The following is a 15,929-nucleotide window of genomic DNA, read 5'->3' on the forward strand; positions in this document are numbered from 1 at the left end:
GAGAATGCAATGATTCAGTGCGTCTGCCTCCATCAGCAAGTACCTGTGGAGTTGGCAGCGTGGTTTCAAGCTTCCCTTCCCTGGCAGAATCGTCAGGGAAAATAGGAAGCCTCAACATCGCCTGTCCTCCCCGCCAGGTAAATCCCCACTCCAACGCAACAGGACCAGACTGCGGCAGGAGAACGTAAGGCACACCGGGCTATGCCAGATTCAATCAGTCTGCGTGCAGGAAACCATCTCCCAAATGGACTGTCTGTCTTCCCTTTTGTGGTCTTGCTAGTTTTAAGCTAACCTGAATTAACCCAAAGTAAGAGTGCCCACCCAGCCTTTTGCACTGCAATTGGTTTAAAATCACGCCTTTGAGGAGACCTCCTATATGGACTTCCCCACAGTCACCCTTGCCTTTGTAGCCTCTCTATTAGATTATTGCAATGCGGTGTATGTAGGAGAACTCTTGAAGCTACAGCCGGTACAGAATGTGGCTGCCCACTTAGAGAGTGATAATGTCAGACACAGGCAGCATTTAACGCTCCTCTTTTGTCTTTCCGGAGTACAATTCCGAAGCGTCGATGGATCCACCATGCGCTCTGGTTTGGATCCTGAGTATCTGCGAGACCGTCTTTCCCCCTGGACTCTGCCAAGAAGGCTGCGATCAGATGAGCGGCTTTTACTAACAGTCTGTAGGCGTAGCTATCTAAACGGTAGAGACAAGGTTTTCAGTGGAGGGTCCTCAGGTCTGGCATTCACCCCCTCTTCTACGCATGCTTGTGAGTAAGAACTTATGGGGGGCAGGGATCCATTTTGTTTGCTAGTATTGTAGTTTGTATTCACTTTTTGGCATACGTGCCCAGAGACTGTTTCCATGGGTGCCCTCTTTATTAACTTCCACACAAACAAATGCTACGCTGCAGGGGCGTTGTGCACGCTAATTAACGTCTGTGCAGTGCTGTGAGATACTCAGATAAAAGAAACCTATATAAGGGCAAAGTATTGATTGTTTTATGCACACTGTCCTTATTGTGGAACTCCATGGGTTTCTTCTGGCTTAAACATGCGAAGGAGGTAGCGTGTAACCGGAGTCTCACTCTTCGTCGCCCATTAAAATGGCGCGTGAAGGGGGGAACTACCTTGTATTTTGCTGTATTAAAAGATGTATGGGATAAAATCAATTCTCAGGATTCCAGGCTCGGGATGTGACCTCTGGAGGCATCGTCAGGGATTGGGACGATCAACGACCCCTCAGGGTCTTTTATTTTATTTTATTTTTTTGTGAATTACTTTTATAAGGGTGAGTGGATTGGACTAGAAAGGGGTTTGGGAGACCACAGCCACGCACGGGAGTGGAGTTTTACTCCACAGCCAGTTCTACCTTAATGCGGCCTGAGAGGCTGTTAATATATGATCAAGAAATGTCGTTTTGCAACCCTGCAAAACCCAGGGGCACTACTTGGTTCGCTATTTTATTGGCAACAATAAAACCTGGAAAGAAAAGGAGCCTGCGTTGATCCAGATACCTTGAGACTAACTTATGAAGCAGGATGTGTTTGTCGGGACTTGGTTTGCTGGGACAGAAGCCCTGAGAAGCCGCCACTACTGGTCATTAAGAAGAGTTTCTTGCCTTAAGGTAGGCTGCGCATGCGTGATTGGAACCAATACCGCAGCTCTTTAGTCACGATCGTCATTTAGAGCAGCTTAAAAAGAAAAGGAGTACTTGTGGCACCTTAGAGACTAACCAATTTATTTGAGCATGAGCTTTCCTGAGCTACAGCTCACTTCATGGGATGCACACTGTAGAAAATAAAGACGATGTTTTTATACACACAAACCATGAAAAAATGGGTGTTTATCACTACAAAAGGTTCTCTCTCTCCGCACCCCACTCTCCTGCTGGTAATAACAAAAAACAACAACCCAAACCCTTGGGCGGAACAAGCAAGGACGTGATTGGCTCCAGCTGGATTGATTGAAGCCCGGGTGTTTTGGCAATCTCGCAGAGCCCTGTCCGCTGCCCTCCCGTCACGCGCCCTCGCCTCCGCTCTGCGCTCAGACAAGGCGAGGTCTTGGGCACTGGCGCTGGGGGGAAACAGAGAGGTGAAGAGGGTCCTACCTGGACGCTGGACATGTGGGGCGCTATTCCAACCGGGTTGACCGTTATCGTTCATTCCCTCGCGCTCTCCATGATCCCCTCCTACCAAGGCTGTCGGTGAAGGCGAATTGGGAAATCGTATGTCTGGCTGCCTCAATTACCAAAGGCGGCGCAACTGACTCGAGAGCATCTGCTCTTTGAGCCAAGGCAAACACTGCTGCAGCACGATTAGCTCCCCAGCTCGGTGAAATCCTTGTCAGTTTGGAGGGTAGAACGCACGATTTCCTTTGAACTTCGTGTTTAGCAGAAGCACACTCACTGAAGGACATCTTAAAGTCTTAGGAAGACCGGGGAAGAGAGAGAGGGACTTAGCCACGGCCACAACACACAAGAGGAAATACGGTGACCACGACAATAATTGCAGGCACAAGGGTCCCAGAATGGTCTTTGCAATGAGCATGGGGCAATGGCTTCTGTTTTATTTAAACCACCATGCAAACTTTCCCAGAAGCCTCGGAGCCTTTATTTATTGATGAGAAATTCAAAATATAGCGTGTTTCCAATATGAATATGCAAGGCAGGAGGTCAACAAATTTTGTACCGTCTGTACCAGCTGGTGATCCGTATAGTATCAATATGTGAAAGCATCCAATCACCATTCTCTGCAGAGAAAATCAGGAAAGCTAATCAACTGAAAATCCACTTTAATGTAATAAAGCTACTCTGAAATTAAAACACACTTTCATGTTCGGTATGTACTGAGAAAGTAACGCGTTATACCATTTAGCCACGTTAATCCCTTGATACAGGCTCACAAACGCCTATAATTGGAAATCTCATGTAAACGCCGTCTGTTGATGCAATTCAGATGTGTTTCTATGTAAACAGAGACTTGGGCATTATAATAGAAGCAGTTCTTCAATCGGGAATGAACTTGTGCGACTGCGGCATTGCTTATATTTACTCGTTTATGACTTCCCTTAGGCGTTAATTTGTTAGCCAGGTACTAAGATCAGTACATTTGACAGCGCACACTGTGATTACCCTATCCAGAGTGCGAGTACAATTTGTAACGTGGGAGTTTGGTGTGGGATCGCTTATAAGGCACTTCCCACGCAAACGGTCACTTTTACATCGCTTACATCAAATTGATGAAGTCCCGGTTATTGAGAGTACCGGTAGGACAGATGCTCTGGTGGGAACGAATGTTACACACGTCTCTCATGCCACCCCTCCCTAATGAAGATAAATAGCCGGGACTTGGGGTTTGTTTGTGTTTGTCCTGTGTTTCGGTTTCCCCACGGTGGAATAAATGGAGCTGAGTGTAGAAAAGGAAACGATAAGAAATGCAGGGTGGGGGAGCTGATGTTAAAAGCACCTACCGTCGGCAGTGCAGACAGTGCCACTGGTTTCATGCCTTTACCCACGCGTGCAGGGTTCGCTTCTGGGGTAGAATGCTGTTGCCCCCGAACGCGCTGCCCTGTGTTTTGCTCACTGGCTTGCAATAAGGAAACCAGAGTCAGGAACTGACCCAGATAAATCAGAAACCCTTGTAACAGTGCAGGGACCGGCCCCTCTGTTACGGGTTCCCCTCTCGTCGATGGTTGGAAACGACTGGCGTTCCCGTGTGTCTCGGGACTAACGGGGGTGAGACCGAGGCCAGCTATGAACCCTCCTCGGGACCAGGTCCGAGCCAGGCGCGCTAGCGAGCCGGACAGTGAGCTACAGCACGTGCGCCTCCCGGGGCATTGGCCACCCCGAGCCCCGCATGCCTCTGCCTGGCACCCTCGGGGCGGTGTTTTGACTGATCACTGTGCTTGGGGAGCACAGGATTCAGCGCCCCTCGCCTCTGATTTTGGGGCTGTTTTTCAATCTCTCCTGAATGAACACTGCCCAGGGGCAGGTATCATGTTTTCCTACCCGAGCTGCCCCTTTGTGGGGACACTAGTTGCGCCAGATTACCGGGGGGGGGGGTCGTTATCTGGCCCATTAATTGACCACTGGTGATCGAGGATTATTAATTAGCATTGAGCTGTGCCTCAGGGGAGGGGCGGAGCCGTGTCCCTGGCACACAGTGCGGGGCACTGCCCTGCCACAGATCGACCCCAGGCGCGGCAGGCGGAGCGGCGAGAGAAACCCCCCGCTCCGCAGGGCTGTTTGCCCCGCGTTGCTGTCGATGTTTTAAATTCTCTTTCCACTCTGCTTGGGTACATTTGATATCAACACGGCTCTGTGCGGTTCAAAAGAGCTGCTGACAAGCAGACGGGATATCTCAGCGTCGAACCCTCAGGCGGGAAACAGCTTCTGTGCGCTTAGAAAACGAGGTTTGTCTCTTCCAAGGAGCTGCCGTAGCAAAAGTGCGCTCTGCTGGGCACCGGGTGCCCCCCTCCCAATAAATCGGCTGCCTGCACTAATGCCCTGAGCAGACACCGTCTCTTCGAGTCGACTCCCTCCCCCGCTGCACACCTGGGTTTTGCCACCAAGACTGAAAAAACAGAACCGATGATCTCCCCTCCCAAAGGAAACTGGACCATAGGAAGTGCTACAGTGCATCAGACCAGCGGTCCAGCCAGTCCAGTGTCCTGGCTCTGGCAGTGGCCAAGATCAGATGCTCCAGAGCGGACGGTACCAGAAACCCCACTAGGCAGTCATGGGAAGACTTGTCCATGAATCAAAGTTTCTTCCTCCCTCCTCCGGAGTCAGAGGTTTACTCATGCTCTGAAGGGTAGAGTTCATATCCCTTCCAAACCTCTCCAGTGTGTTCTGTTTTGGCTTTGTTTGCTTTTAAATCCCTGGGGGTTTTGTGATCCAGATGCATTTCTAAATAGGCTTTTGCTGAATGCAAATTAGCCTTTACATTTATGAAAAGGCTTCCACTGGATTTCACTTGGATTAGTATTGGCCTGTTTAATTTTTCATTTGTTAAAAATAAATCCCTTGAGAGAAAGTCAACGCATTTCTTCGGGGGGGGGGGAAGAGAATCTCATACAGCCCCAGACCAAGGGGACGCTTTCTGAGAGGATTCTGGGTTGAGTGACGTGCGAGCCTTTGTTTGGCTGCTGTTTCCATTCTTTTTAATGTAAGATACCCAAGATGTCAGATTCTGTGACAGTTTGATTAGAAAGGCTAAAATGGAAAATAGGTGTCACCTAAAGGGCACGTCCCCAGTGATTAGGCTTCATGTAATTCATCTCCAAATTGAGGGAAGAGCTACTAATTCACCTTTTGGAAACCGATTTCTGTCTGCCTCAGTCTTTTCAGATGAAAAAGATGAATTATGGCTACGGATGCTAGCTCCCTCTTCATGACTTGGCTATTTCTTTAACGTTTATATTGTTTCAACCCTATCTGTTTTATCTGGGTTCTGTTGGAAACTAGTTAATGTGATTAATGAGAGGCCAGGAAGAAGTGACACACATTTACGGGGCGAATGTTAGTCTAAACTTTAAATAAAGAAAAGTTTGGGGGTATTGAGGAGTATCCAGCCCGTCCCGTTAAAAGCGATCTCGAACGCAAAAAGATAAAATTCTTAGGGCAAAAATACATACATAAAAGGAGCCTGCATATTGGAATGAGGTGATCCGCTGTTGATTGCGGATGATTTGAGGTGAGTAGGATGGATGGATGGACCTGCTTCCTTCTGCAAAGAAGGAAAAAACTGTTCTGAAAGGCTGAGCCGTTCGATTTCATTTGGCTTCATTCTCTGAATTCCCAGGTCGCCCTGACACGGAATCTTTCCTAACGTGCACTTGTTTTTAGGTAACATAACAGCAAACATACACTGCTAAGGCCGTAATAAGCCAGTTGCTGCCTTGATTCTACCCTCCACTCACATTTCTGGGGTTCGACTTTGCAAAACGTCAACAGATTCGTGTTGAACCCTCATGGAATAAACTTCTGGGTTTCCTTACTTCAGAAAAGAAAGCAAACTGCCCTAGCTGGTGGGTTTTAGCCCCTGGACAAAAATAAAAAATAAATGTGGTTGCTCAAATTTATCAACCAGTCCCCATGACCAGCTTTTCTTTTGTGTCTGTGTTTGTTTTCTCAAGACCTAAGCAATTTTTAATATACTATATCCTTCCCGCTTAATCCCCCTCGTTTATTGTATAATTACAGTTTCAAAATGATTATGTAATTAAAATCATGTTTCACTGCTGCATACTTCAAAAGGAAGGCAACCTTCCCCAGCATTATTTGCTGGTGATGTAATAATTTCCCTGTGATATTTAAAATAAACACATTAGTTCAAGAATTCTAAACATGTCTGAAAGTATATAGTGGAATTGATTGGCATAAGGCGAGGTTGTAAAGCAACGGTGAAACCTATCACTAGTTTAATATATTTCTATGCTCCCATGCAGTGTAAATTATAGGATAATGGGGTGCAGGCGATGGTAAGCTCTGTTTATATAATCCATTTCTTCACACAAGTTCCCATTGCTTTTCCTTCCCTTTGCTGTATGTGGTGGTTCTCTGATCCTACTGACCTCAGCCATGTGTTTTCACTTTTTCTTCTGATCTCAATTCCATGACCAGCGGGGAATAAAATACAAATTGAATAGTAACCATTCACAGGCCACTCTTTTCAAACTGTTGTTAAGCCCTCTTTGTCTTGTCTAGCAATTGATAGATAAATGTGTTGTATTTTACCCAACTCTCTCTCTCTCTTTTTCTTGTAAAGCTTTGTTGCCTCACTGGCTTAGCCCATCTTTTAAAAGAAAATAATTTCATCAGGGCTTGTCACCAAAATGGACCGTTCCCTTCCTTTGCAGCTCAACGGGGTGATGGCTAAGCAGTGGAATTTAAAAAAGAATGAGAAGAAAAAAGGAACAGCCCCCACATTTGGTCGGTATATTCCCAGCATGAGCGAAGGTTAATTTTAAATGGGACTTGTTTCCTCTACGTGGTAAATAAGGTGCTCCCCGGGTTGCATGCAGATACTTTCTGAAAAGAGGAACGTTAAGTGCTTGAAAAAGAAAAAAAAACTTTTCCCTTGCCCTTCTTTCATTACAAACCTGCTTTCTGCAGCGTCGGGAGAGGCCGGGGCTGTTTATTCAGCTTTTTTTGAAAACGAATAGCAACTAAGAGAAGTTTAAACAATCTCCTGTTATTTTGGGGCTTGTTTTTCCAGTGGTCTCCTCCCCGACTTCTTCCTGGGGTTATAATGCAAAAGAAAATAATTTTGGAAACCCATTATTCCACAGGAAAACATTTAACCAATCCCATGCTCTCTGTTTGATCAAAGAAACAATTGCACGTGAAAGTTTCTTTTGTCCTGATGTAAACTGCAGAATAATAATGATTATAATTATTACCAAATTGTCAGCGCATTGAAGCCTGTTTCCAGTAATATTGAATAACAAAAACTTTGCTCTGTTAATCATGTCACTTTAACAGACTACCTTGATCCAGCTAGATAAAAGTCTGATTTCCTATTATTAGCTAGTTTTAAAAGAGGTGATTTAAATGAGATACTTTAGTTAAATCTCTATTTCCAAGAACTCTTGCAAATGAGCAAACATTGCAGCAGAGCATCAGTCTCTAACCAAAATAAGCCAGATTCTTGTGCAAAAGATAAATATTTTGTAACCACATTTCTAAAACTGAAATAGGTAAATCAGTCAGACACTGAAATTAATAGTGTAATGAGTTTTGGAAAGGAAACTAAACAAGAGTAACACTTTTTTTTTTTTTTTTAGGCCACATGTAATCTGCCTTTGGAATCTGGAACAGAAGTCGCATCGATATGGTTTCGAAATATGTGAAAACTAATATGAAATTCCTTGTTGATGGTGAATGTTGGAAGTAAAGCCCAGTACCTGTAAAATGAGCCCCTGTCTATCACATGCTTCATATTAAACTTTCATGCAGTTTTCCTTCGCTGTTTTTTTCCTGCTAAAGGGTTCTTATAAACTTTCCTTCGTTTATTTAGCCTGGTTTTCATTGCTGCAGTTTTGCATGGTTTGCCTTTGTTTAGTTTATTAACCCACAGGGTTACTTTAACTAAATATTTGGGCTGAATACTTTGGAGTTGGATTTCAACATTTTCTAACAAAATTACTGAGTTTTTTGAAGCCACACAGAGAACTCTGTGTTGACTTGATTAGTCAATTTAACAGACTATGGGGAAAATAAAAATAAGAAACATACCTGGTGTATCCCCTGTAATGAGAAATTGGACTGAAAGCATCTCTTATTTAGTATTTTAGATAACATCAAGGCTGAGTTAATTTTCAATAACATTTTAATAGAAATGTCAAACTTGTAACACCTCTGCCTTTGCCTCTACTGGGTTGGGAAAGAGGTAGTGTCCCATTCACGTGCTCAAGGTGCTGTTTTCCCAGGCCCTAAAATAATATACGCTTCCCTTAAGACAATATAAAGGAATCCGTGATAGAGAAGGTTAGTGCAAGTGCTGTCTGTTTGGTGTGTGTCAGCTCAGATGGAGGCATGTGCCCCCCCCACACACACACACAAAAGGTTCTTATTACACACACCCTTTCACATCAGGCTGGCCTTTGAAAGCATTCTTGTTTCAGCTGTTTTTCTGAATGGATAAGTATTGCACAGCAATAATGTTATTGCGTAATAAGTCACCCAGTGGAACCCATCTCCCTAAAGATGTGTCAGTTACACATACACACATGTTTGGGGCTGTGTCTTGGTAGGGCTGTGTAGGGCTCTGCTGTACAGCTAGCAACCTAGCTTGGCTCAGATCAGCTCCAGGCCTGAGCCTGAAACCTGGGTGGTCGTCTCTTCATCTTGTGAAGAGCTGGGTGAGCTTCACGCTGACAATCCCATCTGGGAACTCACAAAAGGTTCGGGGGCAGGGGGGAGCTCATCAGGGGGCGAGTCTGGGAGGAGGGAGAGCAAGGGGCACATTGAGGAGCAATGGGGCAGATTCCAGAGGGCCAATGGGGCAGCAAGTCAAGCTCAGGGGCCACTGAGGAGAGGGGGGCAAATGAGGGCAGAGGGGGCAGATCCAGAAGGCGATGGGGCAGTTGCCCGGACACAGAATGGAGGCAAAGGCAACAGGTCAGGCAAGAGCAAGTGAGCAGGCTCAGGGGGCAAAATGTGGTAGTGAGGACAGAAGGGTAGAATAAGGGGATGAGGGAGTATGGAGATTCTCACTCATGGCATCATAGTCCCAAGCATGGCCAGTGCCCATACTCTGAGTGTAACCTACCCCCTCAACCACTCAGGCACATTTCCATGAGAAATGCCCCTTATGCTTTTCCTAACTGCTGAAATATAGTGTCAGAGTAGTAACCAGGAGAGTCCGTTCCAAAGTGCTGCTGTTTTAAATAAACAAGAATCTCCCCATAGTGACTCCTAGTTGTTAGGGATGAAAATCATTCAGCTCTGTGTAGAGTGCCAGCAATAGGCCTGGGAGTTAAAGGGTGCCTAGTGCTGGACCTCTATGCAGGGGTGCACTTCATCCTACGGTGCCTCAGAAGCTACGTTTCCTTGACTATTGTATTTTTGTTTTCAAAAGGGGATGGTTACCACCTTCATTTCCAAAGGTCCCCCTTCCCAGCTGTGATGCTCAGCAAATTCTGACTATTCTGCATGTAAAGTCAAGAGAGAGCTTAAAAGGACCAGTGCCAGCAAAGGACAGGGTGTATTTTATTGCTAACATGCCATGAAAGGACTGTATTTCACAAATGTGAGCTCACACTCACCACTACAAAAGACGCTGTTTTTAGAAATGTAAAACAAACAAAAAATCACTAATTATTGTTGATAAATAAAAGATTATTTAAAAAACTCACCACAAGCAGATCTTTGATCACCTGTAAGAACAAGAGACTTCGTTATATCTTCTAGAGACATGCTATTGCCAATCTGTTTTCCATGGAAAGCACTCAGATTCTTTGGTGATGGGTAGTAATACAAAACCATAAGGTAAGATACGTTTATACATGTGTCCATAAAAAAGGAAGTGTCTGTCCCTGGTGTGGTGTATTGAAAACTGTGTTAAAATTGAAGGCTGTTACTTTCAATTTTAGAGTTTTTATTTTCTGGTCCTGCTTGCAGGCTAGAGTTCTGTAGGGAAGCAAGTTATCTGGGCCTCGTGACAATTAGCAGACTTCCAGCAGAAAGTAAGGTGGAGTGAGTTCTGCCTTGCTGTTTTAGGGAGCAGCCTGCTTTGTCTCAGTCTGGTTTGGGGTTCTTTTGAGTTATTGTTTTGAATTGTAAGGGAAAAAAAAGTATTACACTGCAACCTTCCAGCATAAGTACTTATGTTTTTATCTAACTTCTCTGGGTGCATGCCAAGAAACATAACACCTTGCTCTAGGCAATTTTTGACAATTTCTTAAATCTCCAACTATAAAATATAGCACTCCTGTAATCCCCCTTCAACTATCAATCGTCTCATCAACAACAACCAACAATAACCACCCGCAAAAACATGTCATTTCAGTCAACAAGATTACATAGTATGAACATGAAATAGTCAGCTGTATGTGGACGGGCCACTCACCTCTCATCTTGAAACCAAACACTGAACTGCTTCACAATTGCCTTAAAAATAAAATGAAAGTATAAAAATATCTAAAGTTTCTTTGTTATTACTAATAATAACAAGTTAATATATTTATTCTTACACCAAAAGTAAATATGCATGACCTATTGTACATTTATAATACTTTAAATTTTTATTTGATTTTTATAGCATTTGTACCTTCTATCCAAGGGCCTCAGTGCACGTTACAGACATTTAAGAATAAAATGACACAAAATCCTCTATGAAATCGATAAGTAGTATTAACCCTATCTTACATTATTTATTTACATTTATGGGGAAACTGATGAACAGAGAGGTTAAAGGGCTTGCTCATCATCACACAGCGAGACCATAGCAGGCTGAGAATAGAATCCTAACTCTCAACCCTATATTTTATCCACTGTGTCATGTTTTCTGGGCGTAAACAATTTTTTGCAAAATATATGACTCATTAAATATAAAAAAGCCATCGTAGGAAAACTGGGTAAAAATCACATTCAGTTTTAGAGAGACAAGGTGGGATAGGTAATATCTTTTATTGGACCAATTTCTAGTTGTGAAAGAGGCAAAGTTTCAAGCTACTCAGAGCTCTTCTTCAGGACATTCATTCAGGTCAGTCTCAGACATTTAGGATAACTGGAGCCCAGCTAATGGTACGGAAACAAGATAAAAGAAAACTGAAGAAGGTTAATCGATTATTGCTATATTTAGTGTTGCTATTATTTCTCAGTCTCAGCAGTGATCTTGCAGTACTATTGTGCCAAAAATTAGAATAAATATACTAAGACCAGATTTATGTTAGAGCTCATTCACAATGTCCAGATCTCCTCTACTTCATTAGTAATTCGGTGACAGAAATTATTTCCTTGCACAAATAAAGCTATATTCAAATGTATCCTTTTCTTCTTAAGCCAAATAACAATAAAAACAATGATGTCTCACTTCAAAGAACAGTGAAGTGCAAAAGAAGCCTACACCCATTTAACAATCATTTAGTGTAGCAGGTGAAGATAGCAAACATGGATGAAGACAAAGAAACATCAGGGTGCTATGGAAGGGGGAAGAGTCAGACATTGGGAAGAGTAGGAGACAAGAGATGAAGCAGGGAGAGGAGACCTGATGAGGGTGTAGCAGAAGTGGAGACATGAACACATAAGAATGGCCAGACTGGGTCAAACTAATTGTCCATCTAGCCCAGTTTTCTGTCTTCTAACAGTGGCCAGTGCCAGATGCTTCAAAGGGGAACAAATGGAACAGGGCAATTATAATCAAGATAGATCCTACATAACAGCAGAGACCAAAAATAATGTGCTTTGTTACTGTATATTGCCACAGACAAAAGAAACAAAATCATGCATTTAAGACTATAATTCTGTCTTGACATACAGGCAACATCAAAACCTTCAGGCTTTGCTCTCTATGTTTATGATGACCCCACAATACTATTAGTTGAATGCCTTACTTCCCATTTTAAGGGACCTCAAAGATACTTAGGACTCAGTTCTAACACTGCTCAACATATTAATATGAATCTGCAATGGAACAGCAACAGAACTGGTAATTCTTGTTATCCATGTTTGAACTTCCATTAACATGTATAGAACAAGTGTGAAACAAGAAAAGAACATGCCATACTTCTTATGCATGTATGCAGGGCTGAAGATATGTACCCATTATATTATTTGTTAATTTTTTTAATGCTGAAAAGGGTGTCCCTTCACAATTCTTGGTGTCCTATCCATTATTTTAAAGAACAATCCTTATAAGAATAATTTTCCAATAACAAAAGAAAACCACAGTGATGCTCTGTACCTCAGGGGAACACCCAGCATCCCCATGTTCATCCTTGTAAAATGATTGTGTGGTGTCCAATGCAAAGTTTGTCATGGGTGTCTTTGGAAGGCTCATGATGTACTGAGCACTGTTGTTATAGTGATGCAATAGTGATGTTATGGGTTATAATTTCATGTACATAGTTATGAGGCTGAAAATGTATACTCATGGTTTAAAGCAAGCCCAGACAAAAACTCTCCAGAAGCAGAGGAGCAGTTCACACCTCATCAGGGCATGAATGGGACAAACTCAGTCCAGCCTCCCAGGAACAAAGGATGCTGGCCTAGGCATCAACAAAAGAATCTGTTAGACTCTTGAGTGAGTCATCCCCTTAGAATCATAGAATCATAGAATATAAGGGTTGGAAGGGACCCCAGAAGGTCATCTAGTCCAACCCCCTGCTCAAAGCAGGACCAATTCCCAGTTAAATCATCCCAGCCAGGGCTTTGTCAAGCCGGACCTTAAAAACCTCTAAGGAAGGAGATTCTACCACCTCCCTAGGTAACGCATTCCAGTGTTTCACCACCCTCATAGTGAAAAAGTTTTTCCTAATATCCAATCTAAACCTCCCCCACTGTAACTTGAGACCATTACTCCTCGTTCTGTCATCTGATACCATTGAGAACAGTCTAGAGCCATCCTCTTTGGAACCCCTTTCAGGTAGTTGAAAACAGCTATCAAATCCCCCCTCATTCTTCTCTTCTGCAGGCTAAACAATCCCAGCTCCCTCAGCCTCTCCTCATAACTCATATGTTCCAGACCCCTAATCATTTGGTCTTCCTTTGGTCAGTTTGGTCAGTTTGGTCAGTTTGGAACTGTGATGAGGTAATGCTCACCTGACTCTGAAGGGGGGGGGGCAAAGCCAAGAGGGAAGAAAGGACATGATAAAAGGGAGAGACATTTGCCATGCTCACTCTCTCTTCCACCTACATCTACAGACACCACACCAAGCTATTGAAGCTCTGATCAAAGGGGAGAGCCTGGCTAAAGAGCAACCAGGCAGCCTGTGGTGAGAAGCATCTAAGTTTGTAAGGACACTGAAAATGTTAAGATCAGCTTAGAATGCATTTTGTTTTTATTTCATTTGACCAAATCTGACTTGTTATGTTTTGACTTATAATCACTTAAAATCTATCTTTATAGTTAATAAATTTGTTAGTTTATTCTACCTGAAGCAGTGCCTTTGGTTTGAAGCGTGTCAGAGGCTCCTCTTGGGATAACAAGCCTGGTACATATACATTTCTTTGTTAAGTTGATGAACTCATATAAGCTTGCAGCATCCAGCAGGCATAACTGGACACTGCAAGATGGAGGTTCTCAGGGTTGAGTCTGGGACCAGAGATATTGGCTAGCGTCATTCGGTTGCAAGTAGCTGGGAGCAGCTTACATGCCAGAGGCTGTGCGTGAACAGTCCAGGAGTGGGAGTTCTCACAGCAGAGCAGGGTAAGACTGGCTCCCAGAGTCAAGGACTGGAGTGACCTAGCAGATCACTGGTCCAGATAACACCAGAAGGGAATGTCACAACCACACACAACACAATTAAATGACATACTCATCCACTAACATGAAGGAGCAAAATATACCCCACAAAATAAAAATAATTTCCACACCCTCAGCCTATATTTATGTATAAGTTATGTGGGGGGGGCAGGGCATGGTGGCAAGGGTGTATACTACATATATATCCAACTTTACAGAGCACTTTCTTCTGCACTTGGAGTGGATTGACATATCAGATTTCAAATGGTGAGCGTTTTCTATAAAGAATTTGAGAGATTAGGGGGTTCAAGGCAGTTGGGAACCAGGACCATAGTAACTAAAGCACTTGGCTTTATAGATGGAGGGATACTAAGAGTTTTAGTGTTTAGAAATGTTTTAGAGATGATATTATATAAAGTCATTTTTTGAAAAATATGGAGGCTGTACAGAATACATGATGGCATAGTACAGTATAATTTTTGTATTGTCACTCCTTTTGGATGATCTGTCACTCCTTTTGGAGGGATCACTTGTGATCTTGCTAAGCAAGGTTGTCATCTCAAGGTTTAAGTTAGCTATTAGGAAAACTTTCTAACTACAAGGATAGTTTAGTACTGAATATGGGTGGTGGGTATAGTAGGCCAAGGGAGGTTAAGCCTCCCCTAGCACAGCTACCGCTGACCCACCCCTAGACACCTGGGCTGGGGTGTGCCCGCCTGCACTCCACCTCTTCCTCTCCTTGCTCTGCCCCTTCCCTGAGGCCCCCACCACCCATTGCTGCCTGGTGAGTCCCTCCTCGCTCCTCTTCTCCAGTCCACCCCCACTTCTGGAGGTCCCCACTACTCCGTGTCCCTCTTCACCTTCACCCCCGCGACTGTGAAACCCCACCCCCCGGCCACCATGTCCCTCCTCTCCTCCACACCCCTCCACCGCGAGGTTATCCGCCACATATCTCCTCACTCCTCTCTCCCCAGAGGCCTGCAGGTGGCTTGGGCCAGTGGCCCAAGATGGCTTAGGCTTGGCTGGTCAGCAGCCCTGGGCAGCTCCAGATGGTGCTCAGGCCAGCTGGTGGCCTGGGACATTGCTCAGGCCAGTGTGGGAGTCAGGCTGGTGCGCACGCTGGCTGGCGGCCTGAGCCATTGCTCGGGCCAGCCCAATCCTTCAGCCAGTGCTTGGGCCAGCCCAGGGGTTGGAGTGGTTCCTCTGGGGCTCCTCCAGCCACAGGGGAGGGAGGGTAGTAGGGACAGGGCTTTGGGTGGAAGGGGCGGGTCGGGGGCTAGCATCCCCGAAGGGAGGGTTTTACCCACCACCCATGGTACTGAAATAGGTTACCAAGGGAGGTTGCGGAATCCCTGTCACTGAAAGGTATAAGGACAGATTAGCCAAACACCTGTCAGGGATGGTCTAGGTATACTTGGTCCTGCCTCAGCACAAGCAGCTGGACTAGATGACCTCTTGAGGTTCCTTTCAGCCCTGCATTTCTATGATTGATGCCTGTAGAATATGCAACATCATCATTATTATTTATCATTGTTATTTCAGGAGCACCTGAGGCCCTGATCTTTGTTGGGGCCCTCTATTGTTCTAGGCCCTGTAAAGACACAGTAAGAGATTGCTCATGCAATTTAAATGCACAAGATAGACAAAGGATGAGATAAACTGACTCTGAAGGTCATTGAGTGGCAGAAGCCAGGCCTCCTGAGCCCCAGTCCAGTGCCCTATCCACTGGATGACACGGCCTCTCAGCAATAATTGTTTTTTCATTTGTACTGTCAGTAAAAAACTGTATTTGTATTAAAGTTATAATAAGCTATTTACATGTCATAACGTAAAAAGAAGCAATACCTGACTTCTGAGGTTGGGGTGGAATGAATGTTGAAGTGAAGCTAAGTCATTTGATAACTGCAAATGCCAGTTATTGAAAAGTTATGCTAGCACCCATGAACTGAATATCTAATATATGACAAGGTAAAGATACCACAAACCATAAAGTAAACATAATATGTATGGTTCTTCCCACAT

The 15,929-nt window shown here is 44.2% G+C and overlaps 1 long non-coding RNA gene across 2 annotated transcripts; it reads left to right on the plus strand.

Moving 5' to 3' along the window:
- The first annotated feature begins 485 nt into the window (after nt 1-485).
- Nucleotides 486-7,959, plus strand: LOC125636373 (uncharacterized). 2 transcript variants are annotated; one of them, XR_012668453.1, is made up of 3 exons: nt 486-767; nt 6,768-6,931; nt 7,786-7,959. It is a non-coding gene; the product is annotated as an uncharacterized LOC125636373 (long non-coding RNA). The 2 variants fall into 2 exon arrangements; XR_007356566.2 differs by lacking the exon at nt 486-767 and having other exon boundaries at nt 6,716-6,931.
- Nucleotides 7,960-15,929: the final 7,970 nt, after the last annotated feature.

Source organism: Caretta caretta, chromosome 5 (assembly GCF_965140235.1).
Source record: "Caretta caretta isolate rCarCar2 chromosome 5, rCarCar1.hap1, whole genome shotgun sequence".
Classification (NCBI taxonomy): Eukaryota; Metazoa; Chordata; order Testudines; family Cheloniidae; genus Caretta; species Caretta caretta.